Consider the following 18475-nt stretch of genomic DNA (forward strand, 5'->3'; position numbering starts at 1 on the left):
GGTGCATGATGCTCCCAGTACTGAACAGTCGACGATCGCTTGTTCACACTCGTAAAGATCACGACTGTACTTCAAGCTCGGCAAGTGTGACACTTATGTGATTCAGCCAGTGGCTGTGCAGTATAAAACGCGCCCAATTGGCAACTTTAATGCAGTCTCGTGTAGTCCCATTGATGTTTTCTTTTGGCATGCATGATATGTGTTCACACTTTTTTTTCCCTCGCTTACCGATAGTCCTAGCTGTCTGCAGAGAGTGAGTGTGAAACATGCCAACAAGCCTCTAAAGCAGTATGCAGTGCAATTTTGGTCTATTGTGCAAGCAAGGAAGAAGACTGCTCGTTTGGGTGTTGAGGCTGTGACATAGACATTAGATAGTTTTATCTGAGCATTGTTAGACCCGCTCCACTCAAAAGGAGAGCACCTGCATGCACGCAACGCTCAGTCAGCAACGACCAACCGGAGCGCAGATGCCGATGGAGAAGACAATTCCTGCACCCCTATGGCCACTGCCGACTGAGCGTTACGTGCATGCCTGGTTAATTTCCCGCTCAGTGGCTGAGCTGAGCGGGCCGTAAAAAGCGCTCAGCTAAAACTTTTTCTGATAGGGGGTGGCTGACGCATAGATATTTCAGACAGAGGGATGGCCGACACTGCTCACATCAATTCTCAGTGTGAGCAGCTCTCATCGCAATACGGAAATTATGATTAAAACTTCCTCTACCCGTTTCTGAAGGTTTTGGGACATGTGCTCCTGGCAGTATTGTCGGGCTAGACATCATTACACCCAGATCCACTCTAATAAATTCTAAGAGGATGAAGTCAGTTGCCACATAACTTGTGCAAAACTAAATCTGGAACTCACTCCTCCTTCCTGTTTTCCACTGTATTGAGAACCTTGTCCCAGTATGTGATGGGTATGTGAAGAAAATTGACCAGATAAACAATATCACTTAGAAAATAGATGTCCCATACATATTAACCTGCATCTACCAGCCACTGTACACTACCTCACTACTGATTTGGTATCTTTCAATTGATATTCCTGAACTGTTCGCACCTGTAGACATCTTAATGATGATAACGAGGGAATGTTTCATCTCATGGGATGTCATATGCTTAAAGTAAGTGAGGCTTGCGGGCATTTTAAAGGGCTAGGGCATGCCGATGGAAAACACTCAATGTGAGTTTGATGGTGGACGCTGATAATATATACTAGTTTTTGTGTAAGTCGCTATTTTTTATTTCATGAAGTCTGCAGATGACTTTTAGTCGTCAAGTTGCCATTATGTGGGAACCGGGGTGTCATACTCTGCAATGCATTACAAGTTTACATGTGTCTACCCAATCTCATTAGTATGTGTACAACGGTGAGCTGTATAGGTCAAGGATATGATTTGTCATTGTCTCAGTAATGCTAATGAATCGCTATGTTTACCTAAAAATGCTGAATGTGGATATCGGGGACTGCACACCTATCGTAACAAACGTCAGTGTTAAACAACATGCCAACTACTCTGCCAAGCTCGCCCGTCTCTCGACATGCCCTTTTGAATTAAAATAGATGATTTCCACAAGCCTTTCTCTGAAGTGGGCCTTTTTCATACAAATAGCTGACCTTGATTATGAGATAACTGGACCATTTTCGCCCCTTGGTCATCCAGTGTGTTGTTACAGGTGTGTCCCTTAGGGATTCTTGTTTTGATATAGTTTCCAGATTGAAAATAAAATAAAGACAATTAGTGCATTAGCTACAAAAAAATTTCCTTTTACATGGGCTGCTTGTCTCATGCCTCTCACCTCAGTTTGGAATTTCTGGATTGTCACGTCCAGCTGGTATTGATTTACCCTGTCATTCTACTGTGGTGTCGATTCTCTTTGCAGGTGCTGTAATGAAGGACTTGCCTTCTCGGGTGCATGGTCGACTTGCATCACAAGCTGCATGAGAAGTGTGAAGAAAATTTCCTAGGCCCGTGACATGCAGCCTCTTTCATTCAGCGCACTCCTCTGGCGACAAGCGCATGATTACCAGCCGACTGTAGCTTCACTGCAACTGACAATAAACAATGACGGTAACAATGTTGTATGTTTCATTTATTGTTTACACACATTACGTGTTAAAATAACCCTTGTTATGAACTGCATCATTTCTATTCAGGTGTGAATTGCACACAAAACCAAATGTTAGCATGGAAAACAAGACCGTGAACTGTATGGTTTTAGCCCGCTAGCCTAGGGTCTTGCTGGTATCTTGCGGTACTGCTGGTACTATGCCGGGGATTTGTGCTGGCAGCAGCCCGGGAACTCGCTGGGAAAAAAGACCGGGAACTGTATGGCTTGAGGCCGCTAGCCTGGGGTCTTGCTGGTATCTTACGGTATTACTGGTACTACGCTGGGGGTTTGTGCTGGCAGCATCCTGGGAACTCACTGGGACGCCCAGTGCCGGGCGTCCCAGTCAGTCCCAGTCGCTGGCCAGTGACTGGCAATCTCACTGGCCCGTTGTCGCCCCACGGGGCGTTTCCAGCATCGGGCCAGTAGGATCTTGCCGGCAGACCGGTACCGCCCCATTCCCAAACCAGCGAGTTGTGCTACTTGGGGCAGCGTAGGTTCGTATGCGCTGCTTTCGCTGGAACAGGCTGCTGGTCAGACAGTAGGAGCGAACTGCCGATTGCCCTGGTCGATGATCTCGGTCCGACCCAGCATGTTCTCCCAGCCAGACCTTTGCACGCTCTCCGTGCACGCACTACCGCAATCTCTTCTTCTCTTCTTCGTCATCCTCCGTGTCCCTCTCAGCCGATCCATGGTTGACTTGCACCTCTTCATTTGCACACTGAGTCACATCATCACAATCATGTTACCGCCAACGTTTTAGGCTGATCTGTTGGCGAAGTCACTCCGGCCGCTTCCTTAACGTCGCGCAGAACGCTCCACGCCGGCTGTTGAAACAGGCACCGCGAAGCATATTACAGGGAGGCGCCTCTCAATCGCTCCGGTCCATGGTCATTTTTGGGTGGGTTGTACGAAAATGTATTAGGAATTTTCCCTTCAAAACTACGGTCCACGTTTTCGCTATCAATTTGTGTTTTCCTGACCACCGCATAGTAATTTTACGCTTTTTAATATTAATGAAATTGTGAAGAATGGGTGTATGTGCACGCCCCATTTATGGCAACCGCATTAGCGCCAATTTGGCCATATGTCTCGCTATATAACTTCAAACCCTCTAAAAAATATTGCATTATGTTTTTACAGATTCTATTAGTGCATATTATATATATTAATTGCGTAGAGGTAAAAAAATTAAAGATGGCCTTTTTTAAAATTATTTTTAAAATATTGTATTTTTAGTTCGATGCCCCTGTGTGAGAAATTCTCGTAAATTTCTCCCGCTAACCAGGACAAGCATATTGCCTGCACAGATGAACTATATACAGGCCAACACACTGCAAAGTTTGAAGACTTTAGCTTTTTTAGATACGGAGAAAAAAACTTTAATCCAGAACGTCATGGCTGAAGGTGCCGTATTTGCGATTTTTTTCTCAAAATATTGACCTCAACACTCAGTGGTTAATATTTGTTTTCAATCCTTTTTATGCCTACTTTGTCAGTAAATATTTCTAGACCCGTAGCCAGAACAGTGTTTTTGGGGAAGCCGCCCAAACTGCCAACATCGCACGATACGCAAAACGCGCACGTGACTGAGAGGGTGCTTAAAAAAGTTTTCGTCAAGAAAATGTGTTTTTCCCAAAACAAGAACTGTCTTTATTCTCCATGGCATGATGCCAGCAAAACATTTTTTTTCATCAAAATTAAAAATGGTCACCGGACATGGTTGTTCAATCTTATCTGAAAACGCCCAACCGAGGCTTTTGTGTTGAGGAGGGTGACGAGGGTGGTAGTCAAGAAAGTTATGGGCGTCACGTGGCTTATGCTATATGGATGTCTCCATCTTAAAGAAAGGTTAACTTTTTTTATGGACACGTACATCCAAAAACGACGAGGTGCTCTCATTTTCATGTTCGCCGGTGAACTGAGTGGAAGGGTGAACACTATTCAGATTGCGGTGAAAATCGGTTACGTGTTCTCTGTTAACTATTACAATAGTGCCGTCGATAGAATGAACGTAGGACTTTACGGGGAAATAAATGCCAGACATTACATTTTCCTCAAGATATTGTATAACAAAATTCGAGACGGCTACGGAACCTAAACTCCCCATAGGGAATCCGCTGACCAGCGCGTGTGTGGCCGAGTGGTTACCGCGCTTCACTTTCGTGCGGAAGCCTAGGGTTAAAATTTGGGAGTTAGCCGTCTTTTATTTATTCTTTCAGTTTAATGTTCTCGTATATTCGACAAATGGTTTGCTAGTTCGAGGTCCGAATGTTCTACGCGCCGAAATTTCTACGCAGATTATTCCAGAAGCCAACGCGTGTACATAAGGGGCTCCGCGTGGCGAGCCGCAGGCAGTGTAGCCCCAGTGTTCGATCCTACTGTTTCTCCGCCATTGAGGTCTGCGACGCTAGCCTTTGTCTATTTTGTTTAGGGCACAAGTTTGCCCCATTAAACGTTTAGCCTGCTTCTGTTTCTATTGCTTCATCAATCGTCGTTCGTGACATTTTGGTGGAGGTGCTGAATGTCGCATTCTATGCCTGCGAAGCGTACCCCTCCGAAGATAAAACGGCCAAGTGAGGTGCTCAAGCCCGGAAGGCTACCCTTCGTAGAAGATACCGACGCCCGAGAAAGCCACCGTACCAAAGCCAACTCCCGGAATTCGCACCCCTGCCGCAAAAGCCCAAGAAGAAGATCCTGACGATGACCACCCGCCCGTCGTCGTTCTTCCCGTCGCTCCAAGGACGCCTACTCTCTTCCTCAGCGAGATCTACGAGGACGTCAAAGAATGTATCATCAAGTACGACGCGCGTGGCATTACGTCCCCATTAAACTAAAATTGTACTGGTTGAGACAAAAACGCAAAAGAAGTACAACGTTATAAATAAAGAGGGTTGTGCGAGTGGACAGTGACTGGTCGGCAAACAAACGGTCACGGGCGACATAAACTACCAGAGCGTTGAGGACATTTGTAAATAATTAAATCACATCAAAGGATACCATAGTCTTTTGCGGCAGCAGAGTCTGAGCGCGTATAAGTTCAACAAAGTCCTGGAAATTCCTGACGCAAACTTCATTGTTTCCCGTAAGAGGGCTCGGAATCTCAACCAGATATCTGGAAAGGCTGTAAGTGGATGAACCAACAAAATATAAAATCGGGCGTAGGGGGCAACCGGGTTTGTGAACTTTGGGGAGTCCAGACATCTTAGGTGTCGCGGTGTCAGAGAAAAAGAGACGACGGTATAGGTCGTCACAGATGCGTCCTTTCCTTTTAAGATCTCGAAGGTGGTAAACTAACTCTATCTAGGACTTAGCAGCGGGTCTCTTGATAGCTTCACGAAATACTGAATGTCGTTCAACATGTCCTCCAACATGCCCCGACATGTGAGTCTGCTATCTGAAGGACTGGACTAGGCCCTTGCTCCACGGTACCTTCCATAGCGTGACTTCATAATCGAAATCGAAGAGAAATGCATGTGCACAATGTCACAGGGGAAAATCAGGCGAGAAGCCACGTGGTCAGTGTTTTGAACAATGCGAAACCGGCCGGGTCGAATTTTGATCAACAAGAACGCATTGCTTTTAATGAGCTGAAGTCGAACAGCTCCGTCGTGATTTTAAAGGCCGACAAAGGAAAAGGAACCGTTATGCTTGATAGGAATGACTACATGAAAAAGATGTATGAAATTCTAAACGGCATTCAGTATTTCTTGAAGCTATCAAGAGATCCCGCTGCTAAGTCCGAAGGAGAGTCATTTGATGATAGTCGAGAGCTCAAAAAGGAAGGAGGCATCAGTGACGGTGTGCATTCTTATTATTTTTTGTTTCATTATGCGCCATGCTAAGTTTTGGTGGCACGGTCTATGGTCAAGAGCGCAGATATGTGCCAACAAAATGACGATGACTCACGTGTGGTGATGCAAACCTATCAATAGTGCTATTGATAGTATTGATAGTGGAAGCCAAATTTAACTATCGATAGTGAAAAAACTACCGGTAGTGCGATCGATAGTCGACTATCGTAAAACTATCTATATGACTATCGATATATATTAGCGATAGTCGACTATCGTAAAATTGTTTGTAGTCAAATATCAAGAAACTATCGATATTCAACGGTCGCAATGCTATCGAATGGGTTTTATCAGGTGACGAGGAACATGAAGGAAATGCCGTTGTAGCTCGGAGAAAAATGCAACTCCAATTAGTGACTTACGCATAATTATCGAGGAACGATCTAAAGCCTGTTGGAAAAATCACAAAACGGTAGAAATAATCCTTAAAAACTATTTACAATTATCTATTTAAAGGCATATTGTATATAATATTAATAATAATAATACTGTTTTATTTTCAGTGCCTACAAACAGCTGTATGCCTTTTCAGTGGTGCACTACGTCGAAATAATAATAATTCACATATCAATATCATAGGTTAACACAAACTAAAAGGAAGACGTCAATTCACTTTCTAATTGTTTGCCCCAATCCAAAATAAACAATATATTAAAGTCAAATCCATCCAAGTTGAATTTCATTTGGTTAAAACCGGTTGCCGACGGGTAATAAGATCACTCTTGTGTAGACCGGAAGGATAAAACCATGACAGTACACGACTACACCTTTGTGGAGCACGTAAACGTACACAGTTTAGTAAAACAAGTGTGCAATCGATTACACCATTAGCAACCTTATGCAAGAACATATAGTCACGCATCATTCGTCTATTACACAAAAACTGTAAACCAATCCGCCCACATATTTTCTCGTAGTCGTCATAAAACACCTGGGATTGCAAGTAACGAGCATAAAACAAACGTATACATTTTGTTTGGACTCTCTCGATACTAGATGACTCAGTCTCTCAATGCTGTTCAATATCGCTGAAGATAATTCGAGGCGGCTTCGCACAAAAGAGCGAAATAACATTAAAAACATGGTGGAGACCGATAATCAACAGGGTAAATATGCTAAGATCTAGGATGTTGTGTCGCCTGTACTGTTCATCTCAATCCCGGACTTTGGTTGAATTTCTGTGCTGCACTCGTCATTGTTCTGATCTCCCGGCCGCACGTACGTAGCGCGTGAACTTCCTAATTTAGTACCTGGTTTTAGTTCAATGGCAGTGTCGTAATTGGCTTTTATTGGATTGTTGCGTCGTCACGGGCTGTATTTGTGATGTTACAAGTCCCAGTTCAAGCCCGAACTCGTGCCTCTTTAGCCGTTCGTGTTCTACAGTTTTGATGTTCGGGTCTATCATTAACTAAACCTAAACCTAAAAGCAAATCACCTCTGCCTCATCTCTCGTCAGGGCACCACATAGCCCGGCCGCTCTACAGGCGCTTTCTGGATGTCTCCTGCCGCCAAGTGGCAGCTGACCGTCGAACCACAAAAATCATCGCATCTCCAATACAGAATCACTACATTTTGATTCGGCAGCTACCACTACATTTTGGGAGATTGGCCGCTACTACGTTTTCGTGCGTCGGCCGAGCATGTTGGCCCATCCCGTTCTTTCGACTATTTAACTATTTCCAATGCAGAAAAAGAGCCCCTGTGGTTTTTCACGACGTTTTTGCGCTCGTGCTCGTTCAACTTTTTTCGGGAAGTAAATTAGCTTCTGATGCTCCCTGCAGTGTTCCAACGCATGTGTTCCTTCATTTATTTCAGCGCGGTAAATAAATTCCTGAGGTTCTTCACAGTGATCCAAGGCTCGTGATTTTCAGTTTTCCAGCCTGCCCTGCAAGACGTGGCCTTTCAAACCGTCTAATATTTACCCTTTGGCCGGTCGCTATGCTGTACCCGGTTTTGGACTTCACAAAATTTCATTGCATTAAGACATGCTGCCCTATACTCGGTTCATCCCTAAGCTGAGACTGCAGTGGGAACTACGTTCTTACCGGACCAATCAGCTGAGTCTCTTTCATCACCTGACCCAGTTCTCTGCGCGTGGGTATGAGCGGGACCGTGATCGCGTGGCAAAAACGAGATGTATGACCGGTGCAACGAGGACGTAGCTTCCACCGCAGTCTCAGCTTCGGGGTGAATAAAATATAGTCAGCGCGAAAGATGGCTTCCCAGCTCCGGCCTCCCGAGAAGTTGGCGTTTACAAGACGGCCGCTGTCTTCATTGGCTTCATCGGTCAAGACCCTATGGCGAAGAACCAGCGTGCACCATCACGTGCCACGAAGCTTCATCGACGGCAGCCTGTACACGGAGGAGCTGGCATCTCCTCCGTTCACGACGGCTGCTTTTGGTGAATAGCAGTGCTGTGAAATTAATTGTTTCTCTCTCCCTGTTTTCTTTTATAAAAACGTTCTCACCATAAACACCATTGACCTCGACAGCAGCCGTTGTGCCGACATTTTCCTCCGACTACAACTATCTCAAATATGACTAACGTTCTACTGATATGAAGTTGTTTTAGTATAATTTATCGGTGACTGATTGTGCATTTCTTAAGAGAAGTGCCGTGTTCTGGTGTTTTTATCATTTAGGCTCTTTGTAGCTATTTAAAAAAAATATTAAGAAAAGAAAAGCAATAGCGTTTTGTACTGCCTTAAAGGGGTAGAAAGCAAAATTTTAGCGCAGATTTGGTTGTGTAGACGTGGTCTCCTTTATGACAGCAGCAGTCTTTCTTCCGTAAAGGCAAGAAAAGCAATTTTAAAACGAATTCAACGATTTCCCAATGCCACCTGGTAGTTGGGGGGACGAGCCAATGCCTGCTAGAACTTCAAGGCTTGCGCGCTCGCTTTTTTCGATGCGCTGACGTCACCCCACCTTGCCCGACGATTTCGCCACATTGGTTTGCCGCCTGCCCAGCAGATGCCGCTAGCGGCCCCGTCGCTGCCTTTGCTCGCCAACGGCGTCAACGGCCACAACTGCCAACTTCAAGCATTCCTTGGCTCGGTGCACCTTAGGTCGCTGTTAACGTGAAACCGTGTGCACTGTGGTTCTGGCGTGACCAAACAGCTGTGACCTTGTCGGTACTGTGCACTGTCTGGTTTACGAAACGGGACGGGCCGTTGCTGTGCGCCCAACTGTCGTGGGAGCTACGACACCGGGCCGAAGGTCCGTGTCTTTTCGTTTCCGATAGACGACGACAGAAAAAGACTGAAATGGGAACGTGCGGTGCGTAGTGGTGCAAAACTATCGATAGTACTATCGATAGTATTGATAGTCCCCAGAAATCTGACTATCGATAGTAGAAAAACTATCGATAGTACTATCGAAAAGCTATGGGTGGTACTATCGATAGTCGACTATCGGAAAATTATCGTTAATTGGCTATTGAAAAATTATCGATAGTCGACTATCGTAAACCTATCGATAGCACTGTCAACGGTTTACTATCGGTAGTTTGGCGAAACTAGTAGTTTTTGTCGATTACTCTTCTCTTTTTCTCGCTTTATTTTTTTTTCAAGTGGGACACCAAATATCCCAAGCGCTTACCATAAAGGTGCAAAACTATTTATAGCACCATCGATAGTTTTTCGATAGTCGATTATCGAAAAACTATCGATAGTACTATCGATAGTCGACTACCGATACTTTATGGCACTATCCATAGTTCTGGGAAAACTATCGATTGTATCCACAGTCGACTATCGATACCTTATGGCACTATCGATAGTTTTGAAAAAACTGTCGATAGTATCGATAGTCAATATATCGCTAGTTTTGCATCACTAGCGGTGCGCCGTGACGACATTGAAATGGCCACCATGCGTGATTCCAAGGTAAGATTTTGTGTTTAAGAGAATACAAGCTTCTAGTAGCAACGGGGGGACGGAAGGTGGGGAGTGCGATTTAGTCGTGGGTCTCTTTTAACAAGCCTGTCATGGCGCTTTGGGAACAGCAGCGTAGAGGATACTTTCTGTTTGTTTCACTTGCACGAAATAGTGCACCTTCGGTCGGTACCTTCGCTTCGATCGTCAATAGTTCCTAAAACTGTTTTAGCTTTTTCCTTTGATGTAAAAATTTATAAGCTGCAAAACAGATTTTTTTTTTTTTTATGACATACCGCTTTTGTGCGCTTCGAAGTTATCGCGTGATAGCAGTGCAAATTGTTTTCAGCATGCGGTGCTAACCGGCACTGCAGACCCGCTTTAAGTGGAATTGCCTTTGAGGAAAAATGTGTGACTCGATAGGTGTCACTGTTTCTTCAAGTCATCTGGCCTTTTCACGCCACGCTCTGTCTTGTGCGGCGCGAAATCGTCATCACTACTTGCTACATGGTCTGGAGCATGCCGCTCGCCAGTCAGGCAGCCTCCTAGATAATGAATGCTAAAAAGAAAAATAGATTTTAAAAAGCTCGACTGAACTCTCTTCAAAACCAATGCGGAATAAAGCAGATTGCGCAAGACTTTCGCGTATGCATTAGAGAACATGCACTCGATGAGTTTCAATTGTCTGTCCCTTCTTTAAACAACGCTGCCCCTCCTGCCGTTATTTACAGGTGTGTGAGCTACATTTCAAGCAAGAGTCACTACCACTTCGTATAGTGACTCGAATGGCAGGACTATAGAAGCTCCCATGAGCCTTACACGGTTCACACCAGACGCAGTGCCCACAATATTTCCCAATACCCCTGCTTTCTTGTCTGACTGTGCGCCAGTTCGAGAAAAGCCGGAAGCCAAGAGGAAGCATGTTGAGGCAACGCCGCTACAAAAAGCCATCCAGCTCTCACTATCAGCGCACAGAGAAGATGAGCAAAGGAACAGAGTATCGTCCTGCGCCCAGTTCCTTTCACGGCTTCGAGATCTTCACGTCGCAGACTTCTGGCTTATAAAGCAAGCCAAAAGTGCGGTTCTGTTTGTGCACATAGATGACAGCATGGGACACCCGAAAGTTGAACGCCCCGCAGTAGTTACGGGCACATAAAAGTGACTGCCTCTTGGCGACGAGTGAGGTTGTGCATTGATGAAGTCGCCATTCCCCAGACCTTATACGAGCTCGCAAGTAACAAACTTTTGCCACAAGAGAAAACGGAAACGCTGACATTCCTGATGGAGCAGCTGCACCTGCTGCCTAAAGGAGGATCTTTCAGGTATTCTGTGGAACTTCCCGTATCCTCAAGCATATTTTACACTATCTCGCACCATGCATACAAATTTGTTCATAGCAGAGGGAAGCTAACATTGCCGCACAGGTCCACAGTGATGAAGCTTTTCAGAAAACACAACGCAAGCCCAGCAAATGAGCAGAATGACGAAGGATTCCTGAGTTACATAAAGAAGAGGGCAGGCCTCCTATTGCCACACGAAAGAGTAGTAACATTAATGATGGAAGAAATCCACATTCAAGAGTATTTTGAGTACAAAGGAGGCTCTCTTGAACCGCGTCATACCATAGCCTCCTCTATACGGAGAAAGCCTGGCGCGTCGCGTGAAAAGACGGCCGCCGTAAATGGGAAAGGAGGGGTGGAGAAACGGGAGCGGAGAGAACCTTTGCTGCTAGCGCCACAAAAGAGCGAGCGGCCAAACGCAGAAACAATATTTTCTTTTTCTCTCTCTTTTCTTGTCGCTATCGTGGAGAGGAGAAACTCAACGTCCACCCTTTCCCGTTTCTCCCTGCGCCCTTTCGAATCGCCGCGCCCGTTTCTCCCGGAGTACGAAAACGACGGTGACGAAAACACAAAAACAAGCGTGGTTCGGGGAGCGGCCGCTCATGACCCAAGCGCTCGCTGTCTAGGTCTGCCTTTTCTGCTCCGCGCTACCATATTAATCACCGTTCGGCGCGCTCCTCCTCTCCTTTTTCCTGCGGCCGCGCGCCCTATTGCTCCGTCGTCGATGTGCCAGGCTTTCTCCGTATAGAGGAGGCTATGGTCATACACTTTCGAAGCTGCGAAAACTGCAGATGTGTTCATGACCCAGTCCTTACTTTCAGCGCACAAAGATGTCCACATCTTGTCAGTCTCTAGGATTGACGCGAACCGGCTGCACGAAGTACTACAAAAGGTCATTCTAGGAGTTGAGGAAGCGGGACTCATTGTGATTGCGGTGATCACTGACAAGAATGCAATAAAGAGAAAGGTGATGTTTTTGTTTTCAAACACGAAGAAGTGTACCAACATCCAGCAGATGGCTCACGACCATTGTTCTACGTTGTAGACCCTGTGTACCTTTTGGAGTGTATCAGGAGCAACTGGAAAAATAAAAAAAATCCGGGCGCCTGCATTTTCTAACCAGAGTTCTCAAGCACAGAGTCGCGGGTGGAGAATGGAGGAGCCTCATTTAAGGCGCTTCGTGATCTATATGCTTCTAAACAAAAAGATTTGTCGAAATCTGGCTATGGGCGGACCTACAAGGCGTCACATACATCGAGCGTTGAACACCAGAATGTAAAACTTGCCCTGAAGGTGTTGAGTCCATTCGTCGCGGAAGCTCTGAAAACACGCGGAAGGCAACTTGGTTTGCTGTATGTTTCAGAAACCGCAGACTTCATTGATGCGGTACATCGGTGGTGGAGCATTGTCAATCTACAAACTTTTTGCAAGGGCAGGCGCCTTCAGGACCCCACTCAAGAACCAGTCAGGGCTTTGACAGACATGCAGTTGGAGTTCCTCAATGCTTTCGTGAACTGGCTTGACATAGGGGACATTGTCAAAATGGATACTGGCGTTTTAACAACAGAAACACACACTGCGCTCCGACCGACATCGTACACACTTATTGAAGTCACGAGGTACTTACTACCTTGAGGAGCCAGACTTTCAGTATGTTTTACTAGGCAAATTCCAGACAGACAGTCTAGAGGACAGGTTCGGTTGCTATACTCACCCAGGATGTCTAGCGACCGGGAAAACCGGAAATTGTCAGGGAAATATTAATTACCGGGAAAAATCAGGGAATTGTCAGGAATATTCTCAAAAAGCGAGCCAAGTCACGGAAAATAAGCCGGAACCGCCATCGAGTGCCCTGAGCAAAGACTTAAGGACTTGGGGGCAGAAAATAGGCAATAAATTCTGCTTAGAGTGGAGCGCGGGCTCCGCTCACACGATGTAGAGTGTGCTACCCAATGCAAAGAAAACAGCCGACAAATCTTGTCTAAGCCTTGGATTGAATTGGATTGGATTGGATTGAGTGGATTGAGGATTGATCCCCCGAGGCCATGTGACCCCACCGAGGTCACGTGACCTCGGGGGGGGGGGGGGTCACGTGACCTCGGGAGCACGTGACTTTAGGGGGTCAAGTGATGACCTCAGGGATTCACGTGACCTCAGGGGGTCACGCGACCTCGGGGGGGGGGGGGGGTCACGTGATCTGGGGGTCACGTGACCTCGCGGTTACGCCGACGGCGACGCCGCTCAAGCCGGAAACGGGCCCCTAAGAGCTGCGCTCTAAAACCGCAAGACGAGCGAGTACCACAAGGACGAACCTCGGAAATACACCACGAAGGAGTTGAAATCCGAGCCAGTCGCTGCTACCAGAAAGAACCACCGGAATTCTGTCCTTTGCCAGAAAAACGGAAGCTGACTAAGCCAACAATGACAAACCTGTAGCAGAAAACCGTGTCCGCTCCCACCATCGTTTGCATGCCCGTCGCACCTCACACTCCGACGCCATTTCATTCAAGGTGTATGAAGACGTCGAGGGCTGGATTGAACAACATGACTGTGTCGCGCGCCACAGTGGTTGGACAGACAACCAGCTCCTGCAGAACCTATACTTCTCGTGGAAGAAACCGCCAGGCACTGGTATGAGGACCTGGAATCCTCCTTAATGTCGTGAGAAGTTTGCAAGATCGAGCTGAAGTGCACGTTCATCAGCCAACATTGACGAAAGAGAGCCGAATTCCTGTTTCTGTACAGGACACGGCCCCAACAAAAGCGTCACCGCCTTCGTGGAGGATGTTTTGCGCCTGATCGGGCACCCACGCCAACCCTGATGCTACTGAAGACAAGAAGCAAAGAATCCCATGTTTCTCATGTGATGGACAACACTTTCGGCAGCCTTGTCCGCAACCCCACAGCAACAGTCGAAGGGTTCATATCACCGATGATTCCAACATTGAATGTACACTGCAGCCCCAAGCTTGTCACTATCAACAACTCCCCAGCATCTCTACACTCGAGTCGTCCAGCTACAACTTCAACGCCAGCCTCCCAGGCATCCGCGACGTCACCCACGACATTGCCCAAGAGGAGATCGGGAAGCTACTTCCTGTCATCAGTAGCCCGGCTTTTATTTTGATTGCCGAGATTGTTTCGGAACAAGTTCGACAGGCATTTCAACTGGACTTCTTCGAGCGAAGCGGCATCTGACGAACCGAGGGCGATTTATGCCACAAAGTCACGCCGACCGCCACCAGCTACCTGTTACTATTCAATGCCAATTCAACAAGACAACCTAACGCCGAAGCATTCCCGACATCGGGAAGAACCAGTGTAGGTCCGTACTGAACAAAGTACACCGAGGAAAACGGAGGTGCTGCGAATGGTCGACCGAAAACCACTCTGCTACCACTGCGTGAGGCCGACCATGTCTGCTGGAGGTGCCCGTAAAAACGAATTGGCCTGCAAGGGTTCGTGCCCAACGACCCTCGACCACGTCTCGAGGAGCGTCCGCGGGACTTTGAAAACTATCTTTGGCAGCCTTTGCTCCTGGTGCCGACATTACCCCAAAGCTCCTGATCCCCATCACCTCGACGAGAGGTGAGCACGACAAAGTAGGTGAGCGGGAATGCAAGGACAGTTGATTTCGTGTCGGTTCTCTTCCAGGGACGGTACCTAATAGTTTGCTGACACCAATTACCTGTGTCCACTCCACAAAGCACACAATTTCCAACTTTGAGGGAGAATGCCACTGAGTAACTTGAAAAAATAGAATGGTTGGTTATTCTCAAAAGTCGACACTTAGCATCACCCGACTTCACCTTGCCACACGAGACTTACACAAGTTGCACTGGTCGCGGGATGCAGAAAAAAATCACCATTACAAAATGGAAGTGAAATGGCTTGGATAGGAAACTAACAATGTTGCCAGCCATCACGTCAATGATACAGCAAAAGGCACAGCCACGTAAGCAATACATGCCCGAGCTTGCTGCATTGAAGCAGAAAACTACCAGGAAAATTTGCGGATTGGAAGCCGGCCCTGCAGCTTCTGTGCATCAGATGTCAGTGGCCGCACAGGACGTATGATTACAAGACGGCATGAGTCGGTCAAAGTTGCCACTCGACCAAACTGAACACCGACGTGCCAGGAGTGTCATCCGACAAAAAGGAGCACAGGTACTACGACTGAACGCCTGACATGAGACTGTAGCAGAAAGAGCTTGTTATGAAACTATTTGCAAAGGAGCAATAATTATGCAATCAAGTGGAAATAAACATGCTTGATACACTAACCAAATAAGAAAATTCCCGTTCGCCTTTACGCCTTCAGAGTCTATACACAAAGAATTCTGTTCACCGCACGTGCTGGACCTTGTGAGGACACTCGTATCTCTGACCCCTCAATAATAATGAATGGGACATACCAGAATGGCAGACTGATTACATTGGGCTGCACTCGTTCTACTTCTCCCTGAAGATCTAGTGCATCAGAAAACCACCTCCAGTGATGTGAAGATGTTGTTCATTAATTCATTCCCTCCAAGGGCCACTGTAGGCATTGTAGAGAGGATACTTAAAACTGTACGCATGATAATAACATCAAAGCAGACTGAATCTAATGAGCACAAAACGGGCCCAGCTACCAAAAATAAATATTACACTCGTAAGAAATATTTCTTGCTGTAACTTGTTAATTGCAAAAACAAAACGCACCTCTGAGCATTTAGTTTAATAGTATGTGTTGATGCATTGTAATATAGCAATACACTTCCCATACGTATGACACGATAGGCCCTTTGAAAAAACCCATTAAGCAATACGACTGTCATCATTTTGTTTCCGGCGTAAAGCACACGAACGGGTTGCAGTTCACTTCGAACGTTAATGCAGCATGCGAGTCCAATAGGCGCTGAGCCGAGTTCACAGTGATGGCTGCCATAACATTCGTGTCGAAAAAATGCCCAAAGTATGAAGGTTTTAGATAATTAGAGTAGTAGCTACTGTAATGCCTTTCATCACAATATGTCAAACGGCGAAGGGTATACTATATCGGTGAGCCGATATTCACGTTGGAGAGAGGCACATGACAACATATCATCAGAGTGCTCGTCTGCACGGGTTTGTCACACTCCTTCACTCCGTCTCTCCGATTGGCTCGAGAGGGCTGTGGCAGTTGCTTTTTTCCAAGTTACGGTGAAACGAAGTATGGACAGTCTACACTTTTGAAAAAAGTCTATTGAAGAGACTGAAAGGAATGGTAGTCAACACCTTTTTTAACAGGACTGCTCTTTGGGCAAGGTATGAAAACAATTATGAATAATCCTGTTCACGTAATTAGAACAAATAAATAATTGACCGACGATACATTACATAGTTATGGAGAGGGAAACAGCGCCGAAAGTACGGAGGACAAAGAACGAGGAACGCACAGACCGAGCGCTGACTGACAACTTGTTTATTTCTGGAAAACCACCTACCGGCATAAAACCACTCACAGACAAACATACATTACACCATCGTCTAAGGGTACGTGTCACAGCTCTCCAAGAACATGATTTTCTTATGGAAGAGCGCAATCGATGGAGCACTGAGGCACTCTGCCTTATACTTCGAAATGCAATAAGCCTCGAATATTTCGCGAGTCACCTGCTAACTGTTCCGAGCAACAATCGTCGTCTTTTTCAAAGAATGGAAGCAACCACATCTATCACAATGAACTGCCAAATTACCCGAAGGTGAAGATCTTATCGAAGTGCGTGTTCTCTGAGCCTATCATTAATGCACCTCCTTGATTGGCCAAAGTACACTATCCCACAGGACAACTCAATTTTTAACACCACGCCGACAGCGCACGGCACAGTCCTTGTGCTTCTTACCAAAACCGAGTTTTTCCGGACGACCCCTATCAGCTTAGCACATAGACGTCTCGACTGTGGTAAGAAGCACAAGAGGAAGTTTGTGCCATGCGCGGTCGGCGTAAAGATCGCTGTGATTTTGCAGTTACCTAGGGCTGAAACAAATGTTCCTAGGTTCTACGTCCGACGCATACATTTCGCGTCGATTATCAGACATTGCAACGTTAAAACAAAGCTAAGAGAAGGCAAATATATTAGGCTAAAAGCACTCAAATTTCTATCGATCCTCGAACACATCCGGGAATCCGAGCACCGGTACGGAGATACGGCTGTCTCACAGGTTTCGCAGGCGTTAATCTCCAGATGATCCAGAGTGATCTTGCGCAAAAAGGGTATAAAGTCTCATTCCCTCATATTTTCACATTATACCTGCGTAAGCGAGCACGAAGAAGCCCGAAGTTGTCGGAAAGCAGCTGCACTCCACGGCTACCGCGCACCGAACAAACTCGCATCCACCAGCTCTGGGAGCTGCCATCTTACCGATGACGTCACGTCTCTTGTGAGGTCACGTGACGAGTGGTCACTTTTGCGTACAACATGGCTGCAACCCGGGGGGGGGGGGGGGGGGGGTGCCACTTCCGGTTTATCACTCTAAGCCCCTCGACCTCATTGTAGCAGGCATTGACCGAGCCCCGTTAGAATGTCTCACGTAACGAGCCCATCAGGAGCTACGCCAAGGTGCGACCTGACGTCCAATGCAGGTGCGCGGGAGCGAACGACGCTTGTAGCACATCTCAGTTCTAGTACACCATACCTCGGGTACTCCCGTTTGGCGGGATTGTAACGCGTTGGCGATAAAGCTGGCGCCGCCGCCTAGTGACGACTATCGTAATTACGGTACCCTTGGCCGTGTATAGACGTTTTCTGTTTCCTGTCGTTCTCAGTCACGCGATTTCCGTATCTGGTATGCGGGACGTAAAAGTAATGAAACATTTCAACCTGGATATCTGCGAAAAGCATAAATGAGGCAAAACAAGAACGTGTGACAATCACGCATTTTTCGTAAACAACAGGAGAGATCCAAACGATGTTTTACCGCACACCTGAAGTGACCATATTCAGAACGGCTGCGCTCTTGTGGAAAAGTTGTATGTGTCCATGACGTTGCGAGCCTGACGTCACGAGAAAAAATCCCGAGGCGCATCGCGCCGACTCCATGCCTGATTTTGAAGCGCTCGCCAGAATTTGTCAGTTGAAACGAAAAATATAGCCACCTGCTGAAAATACAAGTGTGTGATTATCATTTACGGTTATCATGCATCATATTTCACCCATTTCGAAGTGTACCAGGGACATTTAAAGTTTGGATTCTGTCTTCCTTTAATGTCTCTTTTGAAGTTTTGTTTAAAAAAAATATTAAGGAAGCGAGCATGACGTGCGGCGTTACTTTAGCCGAT

At 46.4% G+C, this 18475-nt stretch overlaps 1 pseudogene; it reads left to right on the forward strand.

Annotated features, from left to right (window-relative positions):
* Positions 1-9128: 9128 nt before the first annotated feature.
* Positions 9129-12217, forward strand: LOC121048236 (annotated as a pseudogene).
* Positions 12218-18475: the final 6258 nt, after the last annotated feature.

The sequence above is a fragment of the Ixodes scapularis genome, unplaced genomic scaffold (genome assembly GCF_016920785.2).
Source record: "Ixodes scapularis isolate PalLabHiFi unplaced genomic scaffold, ASM1692078v2 PGA_scaffold1__304_contigs__length_218370807, whole genome shotgun sequence".
NCBI classification, from domain to species: domain Eukaryota; kingdom Metazoa; phylum Arthropoda; class Arachnida; order Ixodida; family Ixodidae; genus Ixodes; species Ixodes scapularis.